We start from the raw sequence: 12,139 nt of genomic DNA, 5'->3' as shown, positions 1-12,139 counted from the left end.
CACACATGTTAGATATAGAAGAAAAATTTCAGCTGACATATATAGAATACAAAGACAGACATTAGGCCATTCTTGCATAGACCACTAAATTACCCACAAGTCGAAACAACAATAACAACTATCAACACAATCATACACAACAAAATAAATGAAAATACAACTATGGAAGAGTTACAACTACTGGTTTATATAGGAGCACTCACTACACTAAATATACACACTAGGCAGAGATCAGAACCAACCAACACACAGAAGAAACCAACAAAACTAGCATGGCAACACAGGCTACAGATCAGAATAGAAAAAGTGAGAAGAGATATCGGACAGCTAACACAATTTATAAGAAATGAAATATCAGACAAAAAACGTAAAAGGTTAGGTAAAATCTCACAACAAGAAGCGACACAGCAATTAGATGAAAAGAAGCAGAAATTACAAACATTGGCCAAACGACTTAGAAGATACAGAAAAAGTGAAAATAGAAGGAAACAAAACCAAACATTCAACACAAACCAAAAGAAATTTTACCAGACAATAGATAACACACACATTAAAATAGACAATCCACAAGGCATAACAGACATGGAACACTTCTGGAGCAACATATGGTCAAACCCAGTACAACATAACAGACATGCACGGTGGATACAAGCAGAAACAGACACATACAAGATGATACCACAAATGCCTGAAGTGATAATTTTGCAACATGAAGTCATCCGAGAAATTAATTCTATGCACAATTGGAAAGCCCCTGGAAAAGATAAAATAGCAAATTTCTGGCTAAAGAAGTTCACCTCAACACATTCACATCTAACTAAATTATTTAACAGTTACATTGCAGACCCATACATATTCCCTGATACACTTACACATACACAGTCCCTGATGCACTTACTCAGGAATAACTTATCTGAAACCTAAAGATCAAGCAGACATAGCAAACCCAGCAAAATATCGCCCCATAACATGCCTACCAACAATATACAAAATATTAACTTCAGTCATTACACAGAAATTAATGACACATACAACACAGAACAAAATTATAAATGACGAACAAAAAGGCTGCTGCAAAAGAGCACAAGGATGTAAAGAGCAACTGATAATAGATGCAGAGGTGACACATCAAGCTAAAACTAAACAAAGGTCGCTACACTACGCGTACATTGATTACCGAAAAGCTTTTGATAGTGTACCCCACTCATGGTTACTACAAATATTGGAAATATACAAAGTAGATCCTAAATTGATACAGTTCCTAAACATAGTAATGAAAAATTGGAAAACCACACTTAATATCCAAACAAATTCAAATAATATCACATCACAGCCAATATAGATTAAGCATGGAATATACCAAGGAGACTCATTAAGTCCTTTCTGGTTCTGCCTTGCTTTGAACCCACTATCCAACATGCTAAATAATACAAATTATGTACAGGGTGATTCAAAAAGAATACCACAACTTTAGGAATTTAAAACTCTGCAACGACAAAAGGCAGAGCTAAGCACTATCTGTCGGCGAATTAAGGGAGCTATAAAGTTTCATTTAGTTGTATATTTGTTCGCTTGAGGCGCTGTTGACCAGGCGTCAGCATCAGTTGATGCTAGGATGGCGACCGCTCAACAGAAAGCTTTTTGTGTTATTGAGTACGGCAGAAGTGAATCGACGACAGTTGTTCAGCGTGCATTTCGAACGAAGTATGGTGTTAAACCTCCTGATAGGTGGTGTATTAAACGTTGGTATAAACAGTTTACAGAGAATGGGTGTTTGTGCAAAGGGAAAAGTTCTGGACGGCCGAGAACGAGTGATGAAAATGTAGCACGCATCCAGCAAGCATTTGTTCGCAGCCCAGGAAAATCGACTCGCAGAGCTAGCAGAGAGCTGCAAATTCCACAATCAACTGTATGGAGAGTCCTACGAAAAAGGTTCGTTATGAAACCTTATCGTCTGAAATTGGTTCAAGCACTGTCTGCAGCTGATAAGATTAAAAGAATCGATTTCTGTGATTTTATCCTTGCTCAAATGGAAACAGATGAATCTTTCGTTTCAAAGATTGTGTTTAGTGATGAAGCAACTTTCCACACTAACGGGAAAGTCAACCGTCACAATATCTGTATATGGGGCACTGAGAATCCGCGGGAAACAATTCAGTATGAACGTGACTCGCCTAATGTGAACGTTTTCTGTGCCATTTCAGCCAATAAAGTTTTTGGTCCCTTTTTCTTCGAAGGTGCTACTGTAACTGAACTACAGTATCTGGAGATGTTAGAGAATTGGCTGTTCCCTCAGCTCGAACAAGAAGCACAACAATTCATATTTCAGCAGGATGGTGCGCCACCACATTGGCACTTATCTGTCCGTAACTACCTGAACGTCAACTACCCGAGGCGATGGGTCGGCCGCCAGGCAGCCCGTGACAGAGCACTTCATCACTGGCCTCCAAGAAGCCCTGATCTTACCCCCTGCGATTTTTTCTTATGGGGGTATGTTAAGGATATGGTGTTTCGGCCACCTCTCCCAGCCACCATTGATGATTTAAAACGAGAAATAACAGCAGCTATCCAAACTGTTATGCCTGATATGCTACAGAGAGTGTGGAACGAGTTGGAGTATCGGGTTGATATTGCTCGAGTGTCTGGAGGGGGCCATATTGAACATCTCTGAACTTGCTTTTGAGTGAAAAAAAACCTTTTTAAATACGCTTTGTAATGATGTATAACAGAAGGTTATATTATGTTTCTTTCATTAAATACACATTTTTAACGTTGTAGTATTCTTTTTGAATCACCCTGTATATGTCTAAAAACAAAGATGATGTGACTTACCAAACGAAAGCGCTGGCACGTCGATAGACACACAAACAAACACACAAAATTCTAGCTTTCGCAACCAACGGTTGCTTCGTCAGGAAAGAGGGAAGGAGAGGGAAAGACGAAAGGATGTGGGTTTTAAGGGAGAGGGTAAGGAGTCATTCCAATCCCGGGAGTGGAAAGACTTACCTTAGGGGGGAAAAGGGATGGGTATACACTCGCACACACACACATATCCATCCACACATATACAGACACAAGCAGACATATTCAAAGTCACACCATCTTTGTTTTTAGATATATTTTTCCCACGTGGAATGTTTTCCTCTACTATATTCATATCAAATTATGTATATAATATTACTGGAACATACCCACACAAAATCACACATTTGCTATACATGGATGATCTAAAACTACTTGCAGCAACCAATCAACAACTCAACCAATTACTAAAGATAACAGAGGTATTCAAGCAATGATGTAAATATGGCTTTTGGAACAGACAAATGTAAGAAAAATAGCATAGTCAAGGGAAAACACACTAAACAAGAAGATTACATATTGGATAACCACAGCGACTGCATAGAAGCGATGGAAAAAACAGATGCCTATAAATATCTAGGATACAGACAAAAAATAGGAATAGATAATACAAATATTAAAGAAGAACTAAAAGAAAAATATAGACAAAGACTAACAAAAGTATTGAAAACAGAATTGACAGCAAGAAACAAGACAAAAGCTATAAATACTTATGCTATACCAATATTGACCTACTCATTTGGAGTAGTGAAATGGAGTAACACAGACCTAGAAGCACTCAATACACTTACACGATCACAATACCACAAATATAGAATACATCACATACATTCAGCAACAGAAAGATTCACAATAAGCAGAAAGGAAGGAGGAAGGGGATTTATTGACATAAAAAACCTACATTATGGACATGTAGACAATTTAAGAAAATTCTTTATACAACGAGCAGAAACTAGCAATATACACAAAGCAATCACTCATATAAATACGTCGGCTACACCATTGCAATTTTATAACCACTTCTACAACCCTTTAGATCACATACCATCAACAGACACGAAGAGAGTAAATTGGAAAAAGAAAACACTTCATGGCAAGCACCCGTATCATCTAACACAGCCACACATTGATCAAGACGCATCCAACACATGGCTAAGAAAAAGCAACATATACAGTGAGATGGAAGGATTCATGATTGCAATACAGGATCAAACAATAAATACCAGATATTACAGCAAGTATATTATTAAAGATCCCAATACCACAACAGATAAATGCAGACTTTGCAAACAACAAATAGAAACAGTAGATCACATCACAAGCGGATGTACAATACTAGCAAATACAGAATACACCAGAAGACATGACAATGTAGCAAAAATAATACAACAACAACTTGCCATACAACATAAACTAATAAAACAACATGTTCCCAGTACAAGTATGCACCACAAAATGTACTGGAGAATGATGAATACAAATTATACTGGAACAGAACCATTATAACAGATAAAACACCACCACATAACAAACCTGACATCATACTCACCAATAAAAAGAAGAAATTAACACAACTAATCGAAATATCCATACCCAATACAACAAATATACAGAAGAAAACGGAGAAAAAACTGAGGAAGTCAAGGACATGTGGCATCAGGATAAAGTTGACTTATACCAATTATACTATCAACTACAGGAGCCATACCACACAATATCCACCAGTACATCAACGCAATACAGTTACATCCAAATGTATATATACAACTACAGAAATCTGTAATTATTGATACATGTTCAATTACCTGAAAGTTCCTAAATGCAATGTAACATATACCGTACAGTTAAAAGGAAGTCACGCTGGATTAAAATTTAAGTTTCAGTCCCTCTCACAAAAATAAACAGGAGCTGCCAAGAACATACCATTTGTGTTACAATCCACTGTAAATCAGAATCTTTCACTGCCATTGACCACATACAGTAGAAAAAGTTTTCTTAATAATATCAGGTAATACCTTAATATTATCAAGTTACAGTTGCACTTAAATTATTACCATTAACCTTTAGAATTTATGTACAAATTAAGTATCTTATATAAAGCTATTATGTCAATATTGTGCATATCATAGAGCTCTTTCATACTGTGAAACAGTTTTTTGTCAGCCAGTCATACAATTTTGTATGGAATTTTTTGAATGGCAGGCATTGAACAGTGAGAGGCAGCTTGCTAAAAATTTTGAGGACATTTGCCTCATGGGAGTTTCCTGTTAGAGCTAGCCTGTGCCTTAGAATGTCAATGTTTGCCTTATTTCTGATATCATGTTTGTGTATTGTTTCCCTTAAAACACATTTCTTAATGCTGTTCTTGACAAATAATGCAAGCTCACAGATGTACAGGTTCACCACTGTTAGTAGCTTAAGCCTGGTAAAAAGAGGAAGACAGTGCTCTTAATGACCAGCCTTGCATAATATGCAGACAACTTTTTTTTTGGACTTTTAAAATGTTGTTGACACAAGGCGAATGTCCCCATATGAGAAGGCCATATGAGGTGTGTGACTGAAAGAGCCAAAAATACGCCATGCGGAGATAATTATTACTGACCATGCCTCTCAGTTTCCATATGAACTAGAACGCTCATCTTTCCACAAACTCGACTGATATGTTCTTCCCAACTGAGTTCGGCATCAATATGTATTCCTAAAAGTATGACATGTTTATTTTCTTAGTAACATACGCTTTAAATACAGGAATCTGCATTTGGGAAGGTGAAGTATGGGATCAGAAGAGAAGTCTACTTGGTTGTCTGGAGTCGTGGTTTCATGAAAGGGTTCTACTTCATTATTAGAACTAAGTAGGTACTTGACGAGTTAACAGAATATTTTGACGGGGGGGGGGGGGGGGGGGGGTTTCTATCACAGTTTCTGATTCATTCCAACAACCAGGAATATGGGGAAAAGAGGTTTAGTAGTTAATCACAAAGTACAGTTTAAAAATAATGGGACAGGGGCTTACATTGACAATATAGCAGGGTGTTAAATCTGTTTTAGGGAAGGACGGAGACAAGCTTCTCCTTACACTATCGTTTAGATGGGAGGTGAGTACTGTTAGTGGAAGCATTTGCCTGAGACTTTTAGTTTTCCCAGTATTTTATAAAGCTTGGGGTAAAGACCTATAGGTCGAAGTATGTCAATTTTGTGTGTGTGTGTGTGTGTGTGTGTGTGTGTGTGTGTGGGCGCGCGCATCTGTGAATTTTTATTTGGAACACTGTTTCATTTTTCATTAGGAATTTGGGCATTTGGAGTGGTGGTATACTTTCTTTTTGTAGTGGTTGGGGGCAGCAGTGTTTGTTAAGGATGGCAGGGAAACAGCAGAAAAATTTTTATTTCAGTATTTTCTGATGGTTAGGCCTGCGAATTATTTCAAAATGAGGGTTTCTGTATGTTTCTACTGATTTATTTTATACTTTTTTAAAAAATATAGCTACTGGATTGAGGGAGGAAAGATGAAATTGGTTTTTAGTGTGTGGGAGGAAGGGAACACGGCAATTAAGGGAGGTTTGTTGGGAAAGGGGGTGGAGTAGGTATTTTATTTGATATTTATTTTTTGTGTTATTAGCTACTGAAAGATGTTTACATTTTGTTTTGTTTCCAGAAGTCTTGACCTATTTTGGTAATGATGTTTATTCTAGGGTTTTTATTGTTTCTGAATGTGATTTATTAATGTATAATTAAATGTTCTGTGGGTCTTTGAAGTTCAGTTTAGCTACACAGGTCAAGTGTAAGTATCAATACCAGTGTTATTTTGAAACATGTATACACTGCGTTCATTGCTAACATCATAATTTGAAGGTTTGTGGACATCGTATGGTACGGTCATGATAAACACCAATTATTTCTGTATTTCGGCATTTTTTAAGAGGTCCAGTTTATTTAAGTTTATCAGTTTTCCATAATGATCAGTGAATTTCAGTGGCTCGTTCATACCCAACATCTCTAATTTCTGTAGGGCTCCATTAGCTGCATTATATTTTTTTGATAATCTACTATAAATAAAATATCTTCCAGATATGGGATCATTTTATGACTTTTTTTTTTCATGATTGATTTCTGGAATTATCTTCAGATACACCCTGCACACAACAAAAATTTTCCAAAAATTACATTAATGCATATACAATAAAACAGCATTTCTTGTAAAGCTTAAATTACACGATATGGAGCCTACCATACATAAGATCAAGTTAAGGTTCTTATACTTAGGTCAGAATATACACAGAATTATTGTTACTCATAGCCCACGTCAAATACTAAGCCAATGACATTTTCTGTATCTGGAATGTTAATACCATTACATATTTTTCATAGCCACTTTATAACTGAATTAAAATCAGTTATGGTGGGAGTGTGTAACCACACTACACAATCAATAAACATTTATGGTCATGAGCGAATGAACAAGTGTGACTGGACCCAGAGATGTAACGAAAGACTATTTTATGCCTCACAGTCTACACAGTCAAAGCACGAATTCAGGTTAACATTTATGCCTAAGAGTGTCTTATGACAAAATTCATTTAGGTTCAGTATAGAAGTGTGTTGTCAACACCATCAACTAATGTTCATTGTTTGTCGAGAGTTGTTACAAACTTCCACTATGACAGGTTTTAATTCAAATGTACAGTGGTTATCAATAATATGTAACAGTACTAACTTTCCAGAGACAGAAAATATCACTGTGTTAATAACTGGTGTGGGCTATGAGTAATTGTGATCCTGCATATAGCCTATTCTGAGTAGGCTATAAGAGCTTACTATCTGATCCTATGTATGTTATGACTGACATCTTGTAACATATACTTTATGAAAAATGTTGTTAACTTGTGTGTGCATTCATGTAACTTTTGTTACATGCACAAGTGCATCTGGAGATGGGAATGGAATCCTCAAAGTTGCTCACATAATAACAGTTATGAAACCATATCACAGTAGGAGGCTGTTTTGTTTATAATTGCTGTTCATATATGTATCCACTATGATGGATAGTCAAGATAGTTTTTTGGCTATTTCAAGTATTTCCATGTATAGAAATCTGTGGTACCATACTTGTAAATATCTTATGTTTGCCACTTCTAATTTATGTGAGTTGATTATATCTGCTAATTTGATTGTGGTGAATGGCAAAGCTGACAACCAGTACTGAGCAATTCAGTACTAATTTGTCATGCTGAGTGTAATAATTATTCTCTAATAAACCATCAATACTATCTGTATGATTAGAGATTAGATTAGATTCAGTTTTCGTTCTTTAGATCCAAAAAATGAGATGATTCGGGTGGGATCGGACGCTTCGGTCGACCCATTTTTTACTATTTTGTGGTATGAAATTTGTAGCGAGAAACTGATCAGTTGCATAGCACATAGTGTTTGTTACATTGAAAGATGGCAATTTGGTCATAAGTAAGCAAAGCCAACAATGATGCAGCATGAAACAACTAGTAGCCTATACCATGCAAAATCACAATCATTTTTCATTTCGCCAATTTAAAAGACCCACGGCTGCGAGACACTTTGATAATATCCCACAGCGAAGACACTGATAAGCAGAGATACAAAAACTGCGCTCAACGGTGAGGTTATCAACATCGCAGTAAACTTATAACATCTGCGTAATTGATCACACTGCGATGTGCAAATAAACATTACCGTGAAAGACGTAATTTTTCATTAACTTCCATTTACTGTTCCTGCAGCAAGGCAATCGACTGACAGCAAATGATTGCACAGTGTTGGAAAAAAAAGGACGACGACGACCACAGAATAAACTTCTATGCAAACAATACTACATGCCTTACTAAGATTCCACAAGCTCAAACATAGCAAACTATGTGTAAACTAGGTCTAGCCTAACAGTCGCTCTTTAGGCGAGTGTAATAATTTGACGAATATATTTGTAGGCACAGTATTATGAATGTGCCATAATACTAGTAGTTTATTATTTCGCACTGTACTTCTTACTATTGTAGTTTTACGTTTAACAACTAAACTATATACAAGACACGCATAGTTAGCTGTCATTACTGCACAACTAACCACTTCCAATGCTTGATGTTCCGAGTATCAGGTTTAGATACTTTCTTTCAACATTCAACTTCTAATAACACTATATACTCGTAACTCAAAACAACATCATTTGTAATGATTCATTACAAAGCACTCTCTTCTGTTGTCAGTCGCGTCTGAAATGTCTGGAGACTTTGGTACACAGGCGTCTAAAGCTAGCGAAATGAGGGATGCTCAACTACCGCAACTACCGATAGATGGCTCTAGCGCGTGCCGGCCAAAGTTCATATCGTTGAGTGTCCGCCAGAGATCACTGGTGTCCGCCATATCTGAATTTGGCAAGAAACGAAGTGTGAAAACACGGATGAAAATGTTTTTCGTTCTGAGCCTCATAAGTCTTTTATATTGGATGTTCTAGATATCTACACATCAACATAATGAAGTGTCTCTAATCTAGCGAGAAAAAACAGTGACAGTTCTGCTATGAAATTCCTAAATTCGAGTGTGTTTTGGAAGTTTGACAAGCTGCCCTATAAATCATTTACTATTAATTTTATGAGTGCTTTACTTATTTGCCCGTTTTAAAACACTATTTAAGATTCAATGGAGGTCAACAAATTACCTTACTTGCCAAAGCTATTAACTACAGGTATAATTCGAAAAATCTAGTGTGCAAAACAGTGAAGACGTCTCTTCAAATAAAAAGTTGACATCGTTTGCGTTTGCTTAGGGGTATCTTTACTGACAACAGAAATTACAACTGAACTGTCAAAGTATTACTTACGTATAAACGTAAAAATTTATTATTTTCTTTATCTGAAGTGATGCATTACCGATCTACATATATGCTGACACTGTAATTGCAACATGCACTTACGAATTTGGCTCTCTCTTTGATCAGAAATTTAAATGCCATGATTTTATTAACTGCTGTACGTGATTGGTGTATTTTAACTACGTGATAAAGTAGAAGCACCAGTTTTTGACAGTGCTTCAGTCTTTGATACGAGACAAGAAATACATTTAAATGAGACAAACACAAAGGCCAACGTTAAGGCGTCACTTAAATGCATGAATTGTATCATTTGGAAGTTAAGTCTAGTACTAATATTATATTGGACTGATCCATGATGATGTAGGAAGTGAAGGAACTTGCTGAAAATCACATCGATCACAGCTGTTAATTTTATGGTTGGGGTGTCTTAAAACCAATTTTCCAGTCTGACACCCAAACAATGACTGGTACCATGGTTTTATTTTAAAATGGAATTCAAAACATGTGAGTGAGCAAAATTAATTACTCTATGAATTATAACCATGGAATTTTATTTCTGTGAATCTTGGTTCCAGTCTTTGACATGGTGTCTGTCACTGGAATGACTGGTTGTCAGTATAGGGCCCAAGCAAACACCAAACCTGAAAGCGAAAGCTGCAGAAGCTGGCCAGACAGGCACCCCAATGGCTGCTACAATCTGTGTGAGACAAGGGTGTCATTATATTGCAAATTTAGTGTAAAAAGTTCCATATTGTCTGAATTTGTTCTATACTGACAGGACATTCTAGTCCAGCCGAGTTTCTTATCTGCAAAAGTACACTAGCCAATACCAGTGGCACAAAGGTAGTGCCAAATTACAAACTATCCGGTAACAACAGAAGTATTGCTGGACAATGTACAGTAAATAATATGTAATAACCTGAGAAATTCATTATTGGTTTGAAGAAATAGAACAGTATCTGGAAAGAGAGTAACATTCTCTCTCTCTCTCTCTCTCTCTCTCTCTCTCTCTCTCTCTCTCTCTCTCTCTCTCTCTCCCCCCCCCCTCCCTCCTCCATGTTTAGAGTATTCCTGTAATAAATAGCTAATAGCATACCAAGAACATAAGGGTGTCACAGTGGAGATTTGTTTTCTGGTACAGACGTCTGATACAACTATTCCACAGCAAAACTTATTTTCAATAGGTGTGGTACCAGTGCACTCCCATAGGATAACAGAATATTATATCCTCCAGGAATCACATTGGGTACACCACTTACAGCATTAACTGTACAGCAACTACAATGTTCTGTGAGCAAGTAATACCAGTCAGTATCTTTAATTTTAACATAACTCTTTACTCCCATAATTACATGCTTCTATGTGTGCTTTTACTACAGGTTATTGGTAAAGCAAATACTAATTGAATAGATCTTCACACTTTTAATACTTACCAGAAATTCTGAAAAAAGTAAATTGTTTTATTACTGTATAATTAAGAGGTGTTGACTGGTTTCTTTGAACATTTAATAGAAGCCTTCTTTTTACCTGCTATTGATAGAGAGCCATTCCAAGTTCTCTACAGAACAATCTCTCCCATTTTTCATGAGGTTTGTTATCCTGTACACTAATATTGCTTCTTCTAAATGGTAAATAATGCATTCAGACATTGTTGGTATTAAAGGTATTCATGAAATAAATTATATTTAAACCAGAAAATTAAAGATTCCACATGGCACATGAAAAGTACTTTGCTACACACATGTATGTACAGATTCCAAATTGTCTGGTAATTTGAGTTACAAACTTTTTTAAATAGAAATATGAAGAGCACAATACTTTGGGCCTGCAACAACTCAAACGTAAAATACTTTAGTTCCCTATGGGTAACTTTGTTCTACACGTGACTCGTGCAACTGCTTTCACTCTTAATGGAAAACTAAATGGTTTATGTTAACGTTAACTAGCAAAAAGTGTAACCATTGTTACGTAATTTCTGTGAAGTAAGATTCCTTAATGTTAATTCCTTCCTTTGTCGTCATAACTTCAGTTCCATGTGGGACATATGAACTAACAAAATGAAATGCTTTTATTACTATGACCAAACAAAATATTTTTAACATTTAGTACACAGTTCAAATCAGCAAAAAGTGCAACCATATAATTAAGGTAAATGATGAAAATTAGGCATGTAACAAGTACTGAAATTTCCTAGATTGCCAAGTGCAACTGCAATCACTGTATTCTGTACTTTGTAGTGCTAGAAAGATAATTCTATTTGCATTATCTCCCCCCCCCCCCCAACACAGGAAAATATAATAGAAAGACCTCCTAGCAAAATAAAGACAAAATTCAGAGAATTAGGTTTCACCTGACTCAGGCTCCCTTATTCTAGAATGGTTCTAAAGTAAAAAGAATGCTTATGATCAATTGGAACATTGTGTTCATTCTAGGAAGTATTAA

The 12,139-nt window shown here is 36.2% G+C and overlaps 1 protein-coding gene across 1 annotated transcript in view; it reads right to left on the bottom strand.

The window, feature by feature from the left end:
• LOC126240717 (zinc finger protein 239-like) overlaps positions 1–9,098 on the bottom strand; it is a 156,832-nt gene extending 147,734 nt beyond the window's left edge. The window contains exon 1 of the mRNA XM_049947946.1: positions 8,953–9,098. The gene's annotated coding sequence lies outside the window, so the exon portion shown is untranslated. The remainder of the gene's footprint in view (positions 1–8,952) is intronic.
• Between the last annotated feature and the right edge of the window lie 3,041 nt (positions 9,099–12,139).

The sequence above is a fragment of the Schistocerca nitens genome, chromosome 1 (genome assembly GCF_023898315.1).
Source record: "Schistocerca nitens isolate TAMUIC-IGC-003100 chromosome 1, iqSchNite1.1, whole genome shotgun sequence".
NCBI classification, from domain to species: Eukaryota; Metazoa; Arthropoda; class Insecta; order Orthoptera; family Acrididae; genus Schistocerca; species Schistocerca nitens.
The sequence above is the reverse complement of the archived record's forward strand: the minus strand, read 5'-3'. Positions and strand labels throughout refer to the sequence as shown.